This window comes from Lissotriton vulgaris, chromosome 7, assembly GCF_964263255.1.
Source record: "Lissotriton vulgaris chromosome 7, aLisVul1.2, whole genome shotgun sequence".
NCBI lineage: Eukaryota > Metazoa > Chordata > Amphibia > Caudata > Salamandridae > Lissotriton > Lissotriton vulgaris.
Genome location: NC_141695.1, coordinates 776,852,205 through 776,872,245, shown reverse-complemented (window position 1 = coordinate 776,872,245; position 20,041 = coordinate 776,852,205).

The window sequence follows — 20,041 nt, the reverse complement described above, 5'->3', positions numbered from 1 at the left end:
GAAGCACTATATGATTTAAAGGGAGCGAAGATAAGGGATATGGGTAAGCGACTTTGGGCCCCAGTAGCTACTTGGAGGACAGCAAAAAGGTCAAATGAATGATTTACTGGTATTGTAGTTATTCAACCTGTCTATTGATTACTATTGATTACTGTTTATTGTTTATTATTCTTTCTGTTCTTTTATTGATGGTATAATTTTACGTATCTATTTATGTATTTATGTACGCATTTATGTATATGTATTTTCTGGTATGAACTCTCAATAAAAAAAAAATTATAAAAAAAAAAAAAAGTATTATCACATGAAGTATACCATCAGTGGTGTGATCATTGATGTTAAATGAGCTGTCATCAGTGATGTCACTGACCATGTCATGAATGATGTAATATGTGACATCATCAGCATTGGATTGCGGATGCGCGAAATATATAGTTAGTGCAACTAACTATATGTGGAATTTCATTGGTTTTATATCAATAAAATGTCCAGCTAACTATATAGGAGGAATTTCAATGGTTTTTTATATGTTAATTCCTAACTATATAAGGCCTAAAACCTATGGTTTTTTCAGTGAATTTCCAAGGTTTTTTAAAGGCTAATTCCTAACTATATATAGTCTATAACCTATGTTTTTTTCACTGAATTTCATTGGTTTTTTAAAAGCTAATATATATATATAATATATATTTGTTTCCTGCTATTTTCCAAGTGTTTTCTTATCCTAGTGCAACCTCTATACAACAGTCTGACATTCCCTAGCAACACGTCCACACTACATAAAAACACAAAAATGTATGTGCCTAACCCAAAAAACGGAGTAGTGGGTTTGTTTTCCTCTCTCAAAGTAAAACAAATGGTTTATGTGTGTGTATGTATATATCACTAAGGAAGCAAATTTTGTTTCAAAAATTCAGCAGAGGCTGGCAATCACTTATCCATCCAGCCATGCATGTGTCTGTACGTCCACAACCATGCTTCCACCTGCCTCCTACAGTTGAGTCATGCTATTTTTTAATTGAATCTCTCGCATGGAGTCTAGTGGGTTAACAATCTAAAGATTCCGGATTAGGGTAAAGGTCATATGGTGTCATCTAATTAGAAATTAATCAGTGCTCCTACCCACACCCTCCTGAACAAAATAAGACTGGAGCAAGAAATTCAACATAACTTTTTCAAATATTAAGAGAAAAAGATTATCTCTGATACTTCAGTCGAGATTAATCTTGCTTACAGAAAGTAGTGGATTTATCTTTTTTTTTTATTATTAAAAAAACAATCTTCAAAATGAATATCTCTCTATGTAGCAGTTGTTGGTGTTTCCTTCCTGGTGAAGGTGCTTTATTTTGTGTGAACATTTCCTCAATAAAATAAACATTTTGGGGAAAGATTTTGAAAGAGGATTTACCATGCAATAAAATTACTGTATAAGTAGGTTGTTATTTTCTGAGGTCCTCCAAGTAAAAAAAATAAATAAAACTGTGTGTGTATACATGTATAAACTCCTACACCACGACCTCCTGATCGCTCCCTCGGCACAGGGGAGCCCCTGCACCTGTCCGTTCGTCCTTCCAATTGGGCTTTTTGCCCCAACAGTGTGAAAATCATCCTCGTTCGTAAACTCGTAGCTTCAGTATCATTGGTGGCCGATTGCTTTAACTGTTAGATGAGGGTCGCTAATTTCGTCTATTAAGTACAAGATTCGTAGAGATGGGAGAGCAATAACAATTAAAATAATTGCTGGTATGATTGTCCAAACTATTTCAATTTCTTGAGCGTCCATGGCATTAGTGTTCGTTAATTTAGTGGTTATTATTGTTGTAATAATATAAAGTACTAGTGTGCTAATTAAGAAAACGGCTATAAGTGCGTGGTCATGAAAGTGTAGTAGTTCTTCTATAATCGGAGATGCTGCGTCTTGAAAGCCTAGTTGTGATGGATGTGCCATATAAGATGTACAAGATTCTAACTAGTAATTAAGCCTTGACAAGGCTTTGTAATATTTTTACTAACGTCTTAAAGAAAGTGATAGATTGGTTATATGGTTGACTTGAAATTAACTTAGGGGCGTTCGATTCCTTCTTTTCTTGTTAGTTAATTCGGGCTTGAACAAAGGAGGGTTCTTCAAAGGTGTGGTATGGTGGAGGGCACCCATGGAGTCACTCGATGTTTGTGGGTGTAAGTTCTGTTGTTATAACTTCACGTTTAGATGCTAATGCTTCTCAAATAATGAATATTATTATAATAACGGCAACTAATGAGATTAGGGATCCAATGGACGAAATTGTATTTCAAAGGGTATATGCGTCTGGGTAATCTGAGTATCGTCGAGGCATACATGCAAGGCCTAAGAAGTGCTGTGGGAAGAATGTGAGGTTTACCCAGACGCCAATGCCCGTTAGTCCTCCTACTGTAAATAAGAAAATGAAACCGAGGACTCAGAGTATTGCAGCGTCTCATTTGATGGACCCTCCATGTATTGTTGCTAGTCAGCTAAATACTTTTACACCAGTTGGGATAGCGATGATTATTGTAGCAGAGGTGAAATATGCTCGTGTGTCCACGTTCAAGTCGACGGTAAATATGTGGTGAGCTCATACAATGAACCCTAGAAGTCCAATAGACATTACAGCCCAGACCATGCCTAAGTACCCGAATGGTTCTTTTTTAGCAGAGTAGTAGGTTACAATGTGGGAGATTATCCCAAATCCTGGTAGGATTAAATGTAAACTTCGGGGTGGCCGAAGAATCAGAATAGGTGTTGGTAGAGCACCGGGTCCCCTCCTCCAGCGGGATCAAAAAATGTGGTGTTTAAGTTTCGATCGGTTAATAGCATTGTAATACCAGCTGCGAGGACAGGAAGTGATAATAAAAGGAGAATGGCGGTAATTAATACAGATCATACAAATAGGGGCGTTTGGTATTGGGTTATTGAGGGGGGCTTCATGTTGATTGACGTTGCAATGAAGTTGATTGCCCCCAGAATTGAGGAAACTCCTGCGAGATGGAGGGAGAAAATTGTTAAGTCAACGGAGGCACCTGCATGTGCTAAATTTCCTGCTAACGGAGGGTAGACTGTTCATCCTGTTCCAGCGCCTGCTTCCACCCCTGAAGAGGCTAGCAGCAGCAGAAATGAGGGAGGAAGCAATCAAAAGCTTATGTTATTTATTCGAGGAAATGCCATATCTGGGGCCCCGATTATAAGAGGGACGAGCCAGTTTCCGAAGCCTCCAATTATTACAGGCATTACTATGAAAAAAATTACAGCAGTAAATTCCTTAATTAGTCAGGGCACCCTCTATCACTAGCCACTCACCGAAAAGAGCACGTAAGGCAGTAGGGTCTTTGCTCCCCCATTGCTCTCTCACTCCTGTGAGAGCTTTACTGTGGGAGCCAGTGTCGCCGCCCTCCTTCACCCGGTCACCATAGGCAGCGCTGAGGCTCCTTTCTTCGGGTGCCGGCTCCTGCCTTCCGCTCCCCGGCCTCCCGTGCAGTTCTCCTACCTCGGGGGAAGCCCTCGCCGCCGGACCAATGGCAGGCGGGCACGGTGATGACGTGACGGGATTCCCGGGCAGCTGGAACCAATCCCTGTGCGGCCCTTGGGATGACAAGGAGGGAGTCCCGAAGCAATCACCGCGCGCCCCAAGCGATGCAGCCTCGCTGCAGTTATTCTCTCAGGGTGAAATAACGAGGGGTCCGTTCGTCCTGGTGCCATCTTCCTTCTTCCCCCTCGCGGCGGGGGCGGGCATTCCTGGCCGGCCGCGCTGGGATTGGCCGGCCGGCCCCAGCACTTCCGGGTCGCTGCGGGCAGCGCGGTGGCCCGATTTCAGGCAGGCAGGCGGGGACAAAAACAAGGTGGGCACTCGTAGGTGCAAATGACACTTGTCATACAGGTGGCAGGGCTCCCTCCCATCACGGGAGCCCTGCACAGTCAGCCGCCATCGTCCTTCTTCCCCCTCGCAGCGGGGGCGGGCATTTCCAGCCGGCCGCTCTGGGATTGGCCAGCCGGCCCCAGCACTTCCGGGTCACCACGGGCAGCGCGGCGGCCCGATTTCAGGCAGGCAGGCGGGGAGAGTGCGCGCACGCGTGTGCGCCTATAGATATATAATTGATTTTAAATGCAATTTTCTTAGCAAATACTGGACGGATTTACACCATTTAAAGAAAAGCGTAATCTGCGAACCAGTCTCTTCCATTTTACCAAATTTCAAATAATTCCGTTCAGCCGTTCGGGCTGTAGCAGTGTCTAAAGGTCCTATGGAAATTAACATGGGGAAAACACGTTTTGGGACCCCCCTTTTTTCTCAGCCCCCACTTGACGAATCCCCCCCAAACCTTCAGGGAAGGAGAGGAGCGGAGCGAGCCATCTTCTTTGAGAAATTTGCGAAGATTCATCAACCAGCGCCAAAGTTATTCCCAATAGAATGTTGGGGATTTCCTATGGAAACTAGGTCCTAACTGTATATACCTACTGGCGACCGCCAGTAGGTAATATATATATATATATATATATATATATATATATATATATATATATATATATATATATATATATATATATATATATATATATATATATATATATATATAGGAAAGGTAATATAGGCATTGTTGAACTTAAGATTCATTTATTTGTTTTTATTTTTGTAATTCAATAGTGAAGCAATTGTAGATAAATAGTTATGATAAAAGATTTATTTATTATGCAGTTACTTATATACATGTTAAAACATAGAAAATGTAACTATACGTAATATGTAAATCTTTTAAGCAGCACTAACGAATATCTATATTTAAAAAAACATAATTATTGTACACGTTTATACAAAGCAATACACATATGTAGGCACATAGCTATAGTCCAAGTAAATATTTAAATACAGAGGGATATGCTGTAAGTATATGTTTGAGTATGGTGGTGTTGTATGGCGACAGGGATCACACGGACTACAAGGGTTTCTCTTTGCAAAAAACAGAGGTTCTGTTTATTTGAACCAGTCACAATATACAGAAAAGCACGATGATGAAAGGAAGGAAAACCAAAGAAAACAAATGTCCCGTCGATGTCCTCTTCAGGGGAATAGGTCCTCTTCTCCTTGACAGCGTCGGGTCGGTGTCCTCTCGTTAATATTGCGGGCGTGAAAGGAGGGAAGAAAAACAACAAGCACTATGGTTAGTGCACAATACTCTGGGGTCACAAGAAAGAAGAAGGGAGCGGAACGTGAGGGATGACACACCGCAACCACTGGGCGTGAGGGTGCGGGGAAACCGTCACCAGAGAGGGGATCAGTGAGAGTACTTGGCTGACGGGGAACTGGACGTGCGGTCAGCCCGACTCTAGTTGTTTCTCAGTCTGACCGGGTGGCCTTCGGGCTCCCACCCAACTCCCAAGTCCCCATGACCCTCCGGGGCTGTGGCTGGGCGTAGCGTCCTCCGGTTGGCCACCTGGCTTCTCGAACGGGTGATCGGCGGGTCCTCTCATCTGCTTTGGTTCCTTCGGCGTCTTTCCACAGGTTCCCCAGACTTCCACTTCCTCCTTGCGGGTTCTGCCTCCTCCTTCCAGTTGCCAACTCTTATCCGATTCGTCGGAGGTTAGCTCTGCCCCCAAGGGGTGGAATCCTCATAGGTAGAGCCAGAGTTAAAAGGCCAGCAGTAAGGCTCTCCTGGTTGTTCATGTATCCCGACGCGGAGCTGGAAGGGAGAAAGAGCGCAGGAGTCAGGATGGGGCCGGGGAGAGTCCGTGGCTGATGGAGGTAGAGTCCGATACACCCCACCCCGAGAGTCTTCTCAGTCGCGGATCACAGGAAAGCGTGAAAAGAAGTCAGCGTTGGAATTTATGGACCCCTTCCGATGCTGATCGTCAAAGGTGAAGGGCTGCAAGGACAGAAACCAACGCATCACCCTGGGGTTATTCCTTTTGTTCCTAGCCATCCAAACCAGGGGAGCATGATTGGTGTATAGCGTAAACCTATTCCCTTCCAGATAGTATCGTAATTTCTCTATAGCCCATTTGATGGCTAGGCACTCCTTTTCCAGGACCAGATAATGGGTCTCTCTGGGGAATAGTTTACGGCTAACAAACAGAACGGGGCGCTCTACCCCATCCTCTGTAAGCTGGGACATTACGGCTCCAATCCCCACATTAGAAGCGTCTGTCTGTAGGATGAACGGATGGGAGTAATCTGGAGACATGAGGCCCGGGCTGTGGGTGATGGCTTTTTTCAGTTCTTGAAAGGCGATCCGGACAGAAGGAGAGGGTGAGAGTAGATTATGTGTACCTGTACCCTTTTTTAGGAGATCGGTGAGAGGGGCAGCAATGGTAGAATATTGGGGAATAAAGTGCCTGTAAAACCCCAACAGACCCAGGAAAGCCCAGACTCCCTTCTTGGTGGGGTGGGGAGCGTCAATGATGGCTTTGATTTTTTCGCTTTGGGGTTCAATACAGCCATTCCCCAGTATGTAACCTAGATACTTCACTTTGGTGAACCCCACCCGTGATTTATTTGAGTTAATGTGCAACCCAGCCCATGCCAGTGCCATGAATATTTGGTGGCAATGTTCTAAATGCTGTTCCCACGTGGAGCTATAAATGACGATGTCATCCAAATAGGAATAGGAATCGTTTTGGTGGGGTCGTAATACCTGGTTCATAAGTCTCTGAAAGGTGGCTGGGGCACCGTGTAACCCGAAGGGCAGGATGGTAAACTCAAAAAAGGCCATCAGGGGTTGTGAAGGCTGTCTTCTTTCGATCAGTGTCCCGTAAGGGAACCTGCCAATACCCTTTAGTTAGGTCTAGAGTGGTGATGTATTTGGTGTCTTCCAGGCGCTCAATAAGCTCATCCACTCTGGGCATAGGATAGGCATCGAGGCTAGAGATGGCATTCACCTGTTGAAAGTCAATGCAGAATCGAATACTCATGTCCGGTTTGGGAACCAGGATGATAGGAGAGGACCAGTCACTATGGGAGGGTCTACTGACCCCCATTTCTAACCTGTTTTTGAGTTCAAGGGAAACCGCTTCTAGCCTGGCAGCAGGAATCCTGTAAGGATGGAGCCGAGCCACCTTGTCAGGAGCAGCACGATACAATGCTCGAATAAAGTAGTTCTGCCGGCACGGTCCGAAAACAGGGGGGCATAGTCTACCAATATGTCCAGTAAGGATTCCCACTGGGTTGTTGGGGATATGCACAAGCTGGTTTGTCACTGGTGGGGGCCCTAGCCATTTTTAAAATAGATTAATGTGATAAGACTGGACTTGGTTGGGACCAAGTTGAAGTCGATACGTTGTTTTACCAATGGTTCCTATGACTTTATGTGGTCCCTTCCACTCGTTCTTTATTTTAGCCAGGGAGCTAGGAAAGCATACCAAGGCCCAGTCATTTATCTGGAGGGACCGCACATTTTTCCCTTTATCATATTGCACTTTTTGTCGGCCTTGACTTTTCTCTAGATTGGTATGGGCTAGTTCTCGTAGTTTACTCAACCGAGACCTCAGATGCTGGGTATATTCGAGTAAGTCTGCTATCTCATCGGGTTCCTTCTTCCAGACTTCTCTGGTCATTTCCAATAAAGTCCGGGCTGCCTTCCTTACAACATCTCGAAAGGTGAGCACCCAAGACTGCTCTGGACTTGTAATCTTACGATAAACAGAGCTAGTGGTAGGAGCCAGTCCCGCTGTTTTCCCTCAACCTCTAACCTCTTCTTATGGGTCAGTTTCAGTGTCCCATTGTATCGTTCTACTAACCCATCAGTCTGGGGGTGATAGGCTGAGGTTTTTATTTGTTTGACGTCTTTCAGCTTGCAGACGTGTCCCATGATCTTTGATATAAAGGGGGTGCCCTGGTCGGTGAGTATTTCTCGTGGGAACCCAATACGTGAAAAATATTCCAGGAGCCTGTCAGCAATAGCTGCGGTGGTAGGTGGCCTTATTGGAAAGGCTTTTGGAAAATGGGTACAGCAGTCAACCAACACCAGTACGTATTGGTATCCTTGCGCAGTACGTGGTAGGGGGCTACGAGATCCATCCCCACTCTGTCGAAGGCTTTCCCTATTATAGGTAAGGGTTGCAGGGAAATGGCTGGTGGTCGGTATGGGTTCTTTTTTTGACTAATGGGGCATTCTTGGGAATACTTTTTTACCTGGGTGTAAATGCCGGGCCAATAAAAATATCTGAAGAGGTTTTGGGTTACCTTCTCTGTTCCCAAATGTCCTGAGAGTAGATGTGAATGGGCATAGAACATGATTTGTTCTCGGAAGTCACGGGGAACAAGTAATTGGGGCTACTCGTCGGATCTGGTGACTCGATACAGTAGCCCATTGGTTATCTTAAAAGAGGGAAAAAGGGGAGTAGGGTTGGACGCGTTTGCTCGAGCTTTTTGCCAAGCTAGGGCAAGAGTAGGGTCGTTGGCTTGTGCCCATTGGAAATGCTTGTTGCGTTGCCATGGTTCTTGCGTGAAAAGAGCACCCGGGATCCCCTTTTGGTTGTTGGATTGCACGGAGTGTTCTGTATTTACCCTGTCCAATATTAGTGACATGAAATGGGGGTTGCCGGTTCCAAGAATCAACTGTTCAGGAAGGGTTGGCAATACCTCAACCGTTACCATAGTAAGGGAGCCCCCTGAGTGTTTAAGGGGAATCCTAGCTGTGGGGTATTCCATGACATCCCCTTGAGCACATCGATTAAAGGCCCTCTCCCAAGGGTTTAACTGCTCTTCATTTACCAAGTCAGAGTGGACAACAGACTGTCTACATCCAGAATCTAGGAGGGCTTCAAAAGGGACCCCATTTACGTGAACACTTACATAAAAACGGGAACTTAACTTCTCGGTTTACATTATGCTTCGGGGGATGCAGCTCATGTCCATTGGTACGTCCGCTCGTTTTTTTGGGCAGATCCGAGCTATATGGCCCCATCCTCCGCACTTGAAGCACTGGGGGCCTTGCATAAGGGGGCCTACCATTCTTGGAGGCGGTATTTTCTCTGGTTCTTTGATGGGACACAATGGTTTGCGGGCGACGGGTAGGGAGCGTGAGGTCTTCTCTGTTTCCCAGAGAGCGTTTCGGGGTTGGGCCCAGGAATATGAAGCAACCTATTCAACAGCGTGCTCTGGGGTTAGGTTGTAGTGCTGTTTGAGCCTCCTTTTAGTGTGGTATGGTAGGGCATCGATGAACTGCTCCAAATAAATGGAATTTATAATATCTTCTTTACTGTGTTCGCTTGGTTTGAGCCACTTATCAGCGCCTAGTTTTAGTTTAAAGAAGAGGGTTTTTGGATTATCACCCGGAGCCCCCTTCTCTTTTCTGAATTTCATCCGGTATGTTTCAGCATCCACATGGGGTAACACCACCAGAATCCGCGACCTGGTAGGCTGCTTGGACCTCCCCGGAAAACAATGGCGCCAAGATGAAGGGCCACTTGGCCACCGGCCATCCTGACACTCTGGCTGCACAAACGAAATTTAATAGAAAGGCGTTCTGGGTCTTCCCCTGGAACGTACTTTTGGAGAGATATTGCTGGCATGGAGGGGAAGGTTCTATTCCCTTGGGGGTCCTGCCACCCTGAGCTGCCTCCTCGCCAACTCGGAGAAGGGTGTCTATTTGCCCTTTCATAAGGTCTTTGAATAGATCCTTGTCGGCCTGTGCAGCGGTCATTTGTCTTTCGACCGCCCATTCCAACTTTTTTTGTCCTTCAGCCAAATGCTGTCTTAGAGCCTCCATTTTGTTTGTACAATGAATGGTTCAGATCCCACTTCTGACACCATGTGTTGTATGACGACAGGGATCACACGGACTACAAGGGTTTCTCTTTGCAAGAAACAGGGGTTCCATTTATTTGAACCAGTCACAATATACAGAAACGCACAAGGGTGAAAGGAAGGAATACCAAAGAAAACAAATGTCCCGTTGGTGTGCTCTTCAGGGAAATAGGTCCTCTTCTCCTTGACAGCGTCAGGTTGACGTCCTCTCGTTAATATTGTGGGGCGTGAAAGGAGGGACAACAAGCACTATGGTTAGTGCACGATACTCTGGAGTCACAAGAAAGAAGAAGGGAGGGGAATGTGAGGGATGACACACCGCAACCACTGGGCGTGAGGGAGCGGGGAAACTGTCACCGGAGATGGGATCAGTGAGAGTACTTTGCTGACGGGAAAATGGAAGCACGTTCAGCCCGACTCTATTTGTTTCCCAGTCTGACCAGGCGGCCTTCGGGCTCCAAACCAACTCCCAAGTTCCCGTACCCGAGCACGCACCTGCTCAAGCCACGACCCTCTGCTGCCATGGCTGGGCGGAGCGTCCTCCGGTTGGCCACCTGGCTTCTCGAACGGGTGATCGGCGGGTCCTCTCGTCTGCTTCGGTTCCTTCGGCGTCTTTCCACAGGTTCCCCAGACTTCCACTTTCTCCTTCCGGGTTCTGCCTCTCCTTCCGGTTGCCAGCTCTTATCCGATTAGTTGAAGGTTAGCTCCGCCCCCCAAGGGGTGGGATCCGCATAGGTAGAGCTGAAGTTAAAGGACCAGCTGTAAGGCTCTCCTGGCTGTTCAGGTATCCCGACGCGAACATCAGCGTCAGGGAGATGGAAGGGAGAAAGAGCGCAGGAGTCAGGATGTGGCCGGGGAGTGTCCGTGGCTGATGGAGGTAGAGTCCGGCAGTTGGTTATTTGGGGAAGAGACAATTCTTGAGTTTTCTTCTGAAGATAAGGTGCTTATCCGTGGATTTTACCTTTGGGTTTCAAGATTTCCATAGTTTGGCTGCTTGAACTGAGAAGGATGTGCCACCCATGGGCTTTTATAAAGTATGGTGGAATTTTGAGGTGAGGTTCCACTCTAGAGTGTAGATTCCTTTGTTGAAAATATGTTGTGATTTTATTCCTGATGAAGAGCTGTTCTGTTCCATGTACTGCTTTGTGGGTGATACAAAGCAGCTTGAATGTGGATCTTCTGGCAACCGGTAACCAATGGAGGGCTTTCAAGGCAGGGAGAAGTGGGCTTATGGCTTTATATGTAAGAGTAGTCTGGCAGCAGAATTCTGAATCCATTTTAGCCTTTTCATAGTGGTTAAAGCTTATCCTTGGTAGAGGCTATTGGGGTAATCAAGTTTGGACAGAACAAGAGAGATGGTAGCCTGAGCCTTGTGTGGAAATTCAGATGGAGGGAGTTGTGTTGCAGAGTTTTTATAGTAACATAGCTTGATCTCGCTAGTTTGACGACTTGGGCATTCATTGATAACTTGGAGACCATGGTCATTCTGAGGTTTCTTATTTCCTTTGATAGTTTAAGTGGTGTTCGCAGATCATCAGGGCAGGCGGCGATGGGGATCATAATTATTCCAATCGTCACACGTGAGTATTTCCGTTTTGGAAGCATTCAATTTGAGATGGCTCCATGTCCTCCATTGATCCATGGCTATGAGACAACTGAAAATTGGTGTGTTTCTAATGTCTTTGGGACATTCCAGATGAAAAAGTATTTGTGTGTCATATGCATAGTTATTGCACTTGAGGTGAAATTGATTGATCAGTGCTGGTAATGACTTTATGTAGATGTTGAAAAGCATGGGTGAGAAGATAGAGCCTTGTCATTGATTTAATGTCCAACACCTTGCCCAAATTGGTTTAGATTGGAGTGGGAATAGTAAATGTTACCCTTCTTGTGTCCAATTACTTTCCCAAATTGATTTAGATTGGAGTGAGAATAGTAAATATCCCCCTTTACTGTCCAACAGTTTCTTAAAATTGGTTTAAGTGATTATTTATTTTTTATAATTTTTGTGTGAAATCCTTGTTTTTATTATATTCATTTGTGATATTAATAGTTATTAAATTAGTATTGATGTTTTGAAATATGTAAAAAAAAAGATAGTTGTATGTTTGTAATTATTATTATTATCAATTACATATTTTCATATAATAAAGACATATAACCCATTTTTTCTAATTTTAGTTATGCTTTCAAAGTTTATTTAATGTATATTTTTGCATTTGTGAACATGTATTTCAACATAGATAAATATATTTTGTTTATTTACATAAAGATGTAAGTAATATTTAAATAGCATTGTATGTTGTGCATGTTTCACTTTTATTTATTATTATTATTATTATTATTAGGGCGGACTTGTATAGCGCGTGGTTACCCTGGAGCATCCCAGCGCTTATCCAGACAGAGTAACGCTCATGTGAGTTGAGGGACAGCGGTTAACAGAAAAGAAATGTTTTCAGATGTTTGCGAAAACGCAGGAGGCATGGCTCAGAGCGCAAACTTAAAGGGAGTGAGTTCCAAAGGGTCGCAACCTTCACGGAGAATCTCCTTCCTCCTGAATGGGCCTTTTTTACCCTAGGGGTCTTAAGTAGATGTTTTTGATCTGAGCGAAGTGCTCTACTGGCCTTGTAAGGGGTCACCAGATTTTGCAGAACGGGGGGGCCTTTACCCTGCAAGATTTTATGTGCAAGGCAGAGAGATTTAAATTTCACCCTTTCCCGCACCGGTAACCAATGCAAAGCCCTCAATGCGGGTTTAGCCGACCGTGACATGGGGATGTTATTGAGCATTCGTGCCGCCGCGTTCTAAACTTGTTGTAGTTTATTCAGAGGGGCGCCCAAGTAGATTGCGTTGCTAAAATCCAATCTTGATATAATCAGCCCCTGGATCAAAAGCTTCCGAGATGGAAATGGAAGAAGAGGCAGCACTTTGCACACGGATCAGAGAAGGCCAAAACAGACACCTGCCATCTTAGTAGCCTGGGTCCTAAAGGAGAGATCTTGCTCCAACCAAATTCCGAGGCTCTTGATCTCTGCCTTGGGTTTAGGCGGTGATCCCAGACAACTAGGCCAGACGGACGGGCGGAGTGAGGGACTTTTCTGCCCCATCAGTATTATTTCGGTCTTTGAACCGTTCAGCTTTAGTGCTGACTCCCCCATCCAAGTGTGGACTTTGGATAGGCAGGAGTGCAGCACCTGGGGATTTTCCGTGGCCTGGGATAGTGCGAACACCAGCTGGGTGTCATCGGCATAGCTCACGATTTTGATGTTAAATGGAGCCACCACGTCCTCCAAGGGGGCCATATACACATTAAATAATGTGGGGCTCAGGGAGGAGCCCTGCGGCACTCCACAATGGAGGTGGATGGATGCCGATCGTGAGCTGCCTTCCCAGACCTGATAGGTCCGGTCGCTGAGAAATGACCGCAGCCATTTCAACGCAATCCCACGCACTCCGATGTCTGACAGCCGTTGAAGTAACACTTGATGGTTAACAATGTCAAAAGCTGCACTAAGGTCCAGGAGGATCACTGCCACTGATCCTCCCGAATCCAAAATGCTTCTTGCTTCTTCAATGACTGCCAGCAGGGCGGTGTCGGTGCCTTGACCAGGGCGAAAACCCGTTTGAGAACTTCTCAATAAACCGTTGGACTCAAGGAAATTGGATAGCTGGAGATTTACCAATTTTTCCGCGATTTTACTGAGTCCCGGAAGTAGAGAAATGGGCCTGTAGTTCGCCATATCAAGGGGATCGAGGTTAGGCTTTTTAGGAGAGCTTTTACTACTGCTCCCTTCCAATTAGGTGGCACTACACCGGAACCCAACAAGGCGTTAATAACCTCGGTTATCGGTTCCGCGATGGAAGGGGCAACTATTCCATTATTTAACTTTTTAAAAACATTTCTTAAATTGTTTTACATGCATATTTTCAAGATTATTTTAACAAAGGTTTTTTCAGTATGAAGTAAATATTTGTATATTTTTTATGCTATTATTTAATTTATATTTTACAATTGTTTAACATTTGTACAGCATTTTATTTACATGTTTTACATGTCTAATATTTTTTTTTACTTTTTAAGTGCATTTATTATTTTTTTTAAATAGTTTACCATTCATTTCTATCAGAAGATAGACTATTTTTTTTGTTTTATTTAGCAGCCATATTTTTTTACAACTACCTTCTATTTTGTAGTCTTTTTGTGTAATTTTTAGTCCATTTTCTGGGATTCAGGTCGCGGGCTACGTAAATCCTTTATAAAGATTTTTACAGGGTTTTGAGGGTATGTTAAGTGGTATTTTTAGTTGTGTTTTCCACTAGAGTGTAGTTTTGGGTTTTCGTACTTATTTTCTGGTGATTAAGTGTGATGTATACGTATTTTTGGAAATGTAATGTATAGTACTGGTGAGTTTTCTTGTTTACTTTTCAGGTTTTTGTTGTTTACAAACGTGTCCTGTGGGCATTGGGAGTAGCTTGCATTTATTTTTAAGAAAATCAGTTTTTGGTTGTGATTTCCTTTTTTCTGGATTTCCAGGAGTGTTTATTTTTTTTAACTCTTTTATTATTTTTTTATAGGTCCTAGATGCTTTGGATTGCTTCAAGGGGTCTCTATTGGAGTCATTTCATTTTTGCAATTTTGGGGGGCTTTTTGAAAATCGTTTTCCTAGTTTATTTGGATTATTATTTTTGACATGGATACAGAGGAAGATCTGCAGCCACAGAACATTCTAATATTTATTTTATTTGTTTTGGGTATGAAATTCTATATTTTATTGTTTGTATAATTATTATGTGATCGTTAGTTGGAAATGTGTGGTTTATGTGTTGTATTCATATTACATGATGGATTGAGTTTATAGAATGCATCTTTAAGCTACTTATACATACTTACTTTATGCATCTGTATACCTTCTATGTACTTGGATCTATGTATTTATTACTTTCCTAAAAAAAGTGCATATTCAATGCACTACTCTTTTTCTAACCATATACCTCTAACAATATCTTTAATCTACATCTACTTACTTTCTTTATGCATCTATAAACTTTCCATGGTCTTATGGATCTATATATACTTTCTTCTAATTCAGCATATCCAATGCACTACCCTATTTCTCACCCTATAACTCTCAAAATATATATCTTCTACCTCAACTCTTTGACTCATCACATCTCAACTCAACTCATCAAAGCTAAAGATAACGAATCCACACTAGGAAGAGGTATAGTCAATATCGTAAGAAGATAATGTAGGCATACAAAAGGGTGCCGATATATTGGGCATGCATCGTAAATTGCTACACGGATCCGCCGACAGGAAGCGGTCTGGTCGAGTCCGTATCCTGTTTGTTGCTTCCTGTTGGGAGATCCGCGTAGCAATTTACGATGTGGATCCTTATTCTGTCCAGCGTTTTGCATTTTCTGCCACTATTTTGAACACATATTGAAGTCACTTGATATCAACAGTATTTTCACTGTGGACTATATATCTGCCCGGCATGCCCAATATATCGGCACCCTTTTGTATGCCTACATTATCTTCTTACGATATTGTCTATACCTCTTCCTAGTGTGGATTCTACTTATCTTTACCTTTTCTGTGTTACTTGATTCTAGCAGGACCTACTTACTGGGGTCTTGGAGTCCATTAGACTTGGCAGAGATCGCCTTGGCACTTGCAATAGATTTTTTGGACGCATCTGCACCTATGTGCCCTTGACATTACGCCTTTATGAACTTGTATGGAAACCAGTGGTTGTAAGCCTTTCTGAGCACACTACACAGTCAGCTAATCAGCGTATCTACATTTTTTAATTGATGGCTTACTGCCACTGATTACGTTCAGGCAGAGAGCGCCCTGTGGAAGGAATTGCTCAATTTCTGTCTACTTCCGAAACGCGCGTCTGCGCATTTCTGTGTATGACAATATCTGTTATGTTTATCTGTATAATGATCAATTCTTATTTTTTGTGAATGTTTTCTTCTTGTATGTTATGTGTTCTCTTGTCTTTGGAGATTGTTTTGCTCAGTGTTAAGATTTATGTTGTTTTTGTTATTTGCACTGTGAAATATTTTGTTTTTTGTATGTGTGTATACTATTGTATTGTTTTGTGGGTGCTCACTTATTGATTACATAGGATTATCTAAGTATATGTATTCTGCTTTTGTGTCTTTCTATCTAAATAATAATGCAAATATTTGTTCTTTTTTTAAATGAAGAATTATTTATTATATATTTTTGTATGTTTGATAGAATAAAATTGAAAAACTATTGGTCGGGTGCATGGCATTATTATACATTATGGACATCATGTGGCCTAATATGTAAAAAAAAATATTTGGAGAAGCCTTGTTCTTATTTGTTTCTGTGATTTCCCTGCTTTCTTCTCCAAACTTATCCAGTTTAGTCAACGACCCTCTCTGTTGTTTTGAAAGAATCTTCCAGATCCCCACAACATCCTCTATATTTTCTCGCAATATTACACTTGTGTAATGATGCATAAACCAGGTTGCGCAAAGAGCAAAACTAAAGACTGTTAGAGGAAAGACTTAGGGGCAGATATACAGGCCCCTTGTGCCTCTTTTACACCACCATTGCATCACTTGTGTGAGGCAGCGGAGGCGCAAAAGATGCGCCATTGTGCGGGGTATTTACAACGTGGCGCATCTGGGAGATGCGTCACGTTGTAAAGCCCTGCGCCAGAAGAAGGCGTTCCTGCGCAGGGGGAGGGGGGGTGAGGGGGGGGGGGGTGTTCCGGCACAGGAACAGCACCTAAAAGTGGCTGAGTGAAATCTACAAGATTTCACTCAGTCACTTTGGGGCCCATGCTGCGTCAAAACCCTGCGCCTGCTTGAAGCAGGCGTAAGGATTGATGCAGCATTAACAACTAACTGTTGTTTTTGCATTTGTCACCCCGAGTGGGATGGGTATGCTCAGACGTGAGTCCCATGCTCTCCACACCACTGGAGTAAAGCTATCCTGGCTGAAGACGGTTGATAGCCAGAAACTGGTCCTAGGATGCTTGATTCCGGTCCAGGAAAGACATGGCTTGGCAGTTCAGGCTGGACTGTTCCCATGAGGCACAGGGTCAAGGCTGATTTTCATATGGCCATGTTTGAACTGGGGTGGTGTGGAGTGCAAAAAAACGAGGGATTTAGGCCCAGATCTCTGTACTGGGGTGAATGTATGACATTGTTCTGCATTCTGTCCATCAATTGTTGTTTTTGCATTTGTCACCCGGAGTGGGAAGGGTATGCTCAGACGTGAGTCCCATGCTCTCCACACCACTGGAGTCAAGCTATCCTGGCTGAAGACGGCTGATAGCCAGAAACCGGTGCTAGGATGCTTGATTCCGGTCCAGGAAAGACATGGCTTGGCAGTTTGAGCTGGACTGTTCCCATGAGGCACAGGGTCAAGGCTGATTTGCATATGGCCATGTCTGAACTGGGGTGGTGTGAAGTGCAAAAAAACGATGGATTTAGGCCCAGATATCTGTACTGGGGTGAATGTATGACATTGTTCTGCATTCTGTCCATCAATTGTTGTTTTTGCATTTGTCACCCCGAGTGGGATGGGTATGCTCAGACGTGAGTCCCATGCTCTCCACACCACTGGAGTCAAGCTATCCTGACTGAAGATGGCTGATAGCCAGAAACCGGTCCTAGGATGCTTGATTCCGGTCCAGGAAAGACATGGCTTGGCAGTTCGGGCTGGACTGTTCCCATGAGGCACAGGGTCAAGGCTGATTTGCATATGGCCATGTCTGAACTGGGGTGGTGTGGAGTGCAAAGAAACAATGGATTTAGGCCCAGATCTCTGTACTGGGGTGAATGTATGACATTGTTCTGCATTCTGTCCATCAATTGTTGTTTTTGCATTTGTCACCCCGAGTGGGATGGGTATGCTCAGACGTGAGTCCCATGCTCACCACACCACTGGAGTCAAGCTATCCTGGGTGAAGACGGCTGATAGCCAGAAACCAGTCCTAGGATGCTTGATTCCGGTCCAGGAAAGAGATGGCTTGGCAGTTCGGGCTGGACTGTTCCCATGAGGCACAGGGTCAAGGCTGACGTGCATATGGCCATGTCTGAACTGGGGTGGTGTGGAGTGCAAAAAAACGATGGATTTAGGCCCAGATCTCTGTACTGGGGTGAATGTATGACATTGTTCTGCATTCTGTCCATCAATTGTTGTTTTTGCATTTGTCACCCCAAGTGGGATGGGTATGCTCAGATGTGAGTCCCAAGCTCTCCACACCACTGGAGTCAAGCTACCCTGGCTGAAGACGGCTGATAGCCAGAAACCAGTCCTAGGATGCTTGATTCCGGTCCAGGAAAGACTTGGCTTGGCAGTTCGGGCTGGACTGTTCCCATGAGGCACAGGGTCAAGGCTGATTTGCATATAGCCATGTCTGAACTGGGGTGGTGTGGAGTGCAGAAAACGATGGATTTAGGCCCAGATCTCTGTACTGGGGTGAATGTATGACATTGTTCTGCATTCTGTCCATCAATTGTTGTTTTTGCATTTGTCACCCCGAGTGGGATGGGTATGCTCAGATGTGAATCCCATGCTCTCCACACCACTGGAGTCAAGCTATCCAGGCTGAAGACGGCTGATAGCCAGAAACCGGTCCTAGGATGCTTGATTCCGGTCCAGGAAAGACATGGCTTGGCAGTTCGGGCTGGACTGTTCCCATGAGGCACAGGGTCAAGGCTGATTTGCATATGGCCATGTCTGAACTGGGGTGGTGTGGAGTGCAAAAAAACGATGGATTTAGGCCCAGATCTCTGTACTTGGGTGAATGTATAACATTGTTCTGCATTCTGTCCATCAATTGTTGTTTTTGCATTAACAAGATAGGGCACCCCCGAGCATTGCTGGAGCTGCGTTGCGGTTGTGACGCGACTCCAGCAATGTGCCGCCTTAACGGCACAGATGCGTCACGCATCTGTGCTGTTTATGCCCCATGGTGCGCTGCATTGTAAATGCGGCGCATCAATGGTAGCGGAGGCATGGCGCATAATAGGTGGTGCATCCCTGCTGATATGCAGGGATGCGCCACTTATTGTAAATCTGCCCCTTAGAATCAGAGTAATAAAGAGTACCAGGAAGTAGCAGGGCCACTTACAACCTCATCCAGCTTGTTTGTCAGAGGGCTCACACACGGAGGACTTAGAAGCAGTATATGACTGGTGTAATCCCGTAAATGGATAGTAGCAGACCCGGCAAAAATACCTGACTGCGCTCAGTGTCATTCCAGTCTCAGAAGGACAGCATGAACAAACAAAAAAACACAACACACTGCCATCAAAGTCTGACCACTGGGCCCCACAAAGCTGGGGGGAAATAAGCCTACCAGCTCACTGCAAGGAAGAAAGAATCACTTGAATGCCAGGTTCTACCTAAGATCAGAACAAACCCTCGAAACATATGTGAAGATGTGAGTCCCCTTTCCAATGGTTCCAAAAGATAGTACCCTGGAGGGAACCCATCAAAAGTGAAAACATTGAGAATCAAGAGAAAGTACTGGACTAAAATGACCCCCAAAACACTCCCAGAAAAGCCAAGGAATGACCTGGCAGCTGGCAAAAACTTCAAGAGAACTAATCGTGTGATACTAGAATATCATATACAAAATATTGTCTCACTAAAATATTGTGTACTGTTTTTAATTAAGAAAACTATCACCCCAGTGAAGTTAATGATAGAAAACCTACATTCAATAGGACAATATGCTTGTAAACTAAATATATATATATATATATATATATATATATATATATATATATATATATATATATATATATATATATATATATATATATATATATATATATATATGTTCAAAAGAGTGTCCTGTGCCCAAAGGACGCCACTCCACAAAGACTAGTCCATCGAACCTCCACCTTCAGACAGGCAGCTTCCTGCAGAGAAATCTTCAATGACGCCCTGACGCGTTTCGAGGCAGCAGCCTCTTCCTCATAGGGCAAAGCAGTAAGTGTTCAGCTGCACGTTCCAACCCTTTATTCCCTTCTCTGCATGCCGCTCCCACAGGGTACTTTCACAGCATGCTGGGTGTTGTAGTGCTTTATTTGCTGAGCACTCACCTTCGTGTTGCTTTTGCAGTCTTTTGTAACCCCTCCAATGGGGCTCCGTTGGGATAGCTGTCTGTTTGTTTAAAACAATCTTTGCGCCGCCATACCAGCATAATTCAGGCATGAAGACCCGCTTTGGATTTAATCGGGCGGTGCATCCTTCCACGGCCGGACTGCCGCGTGAATATGTT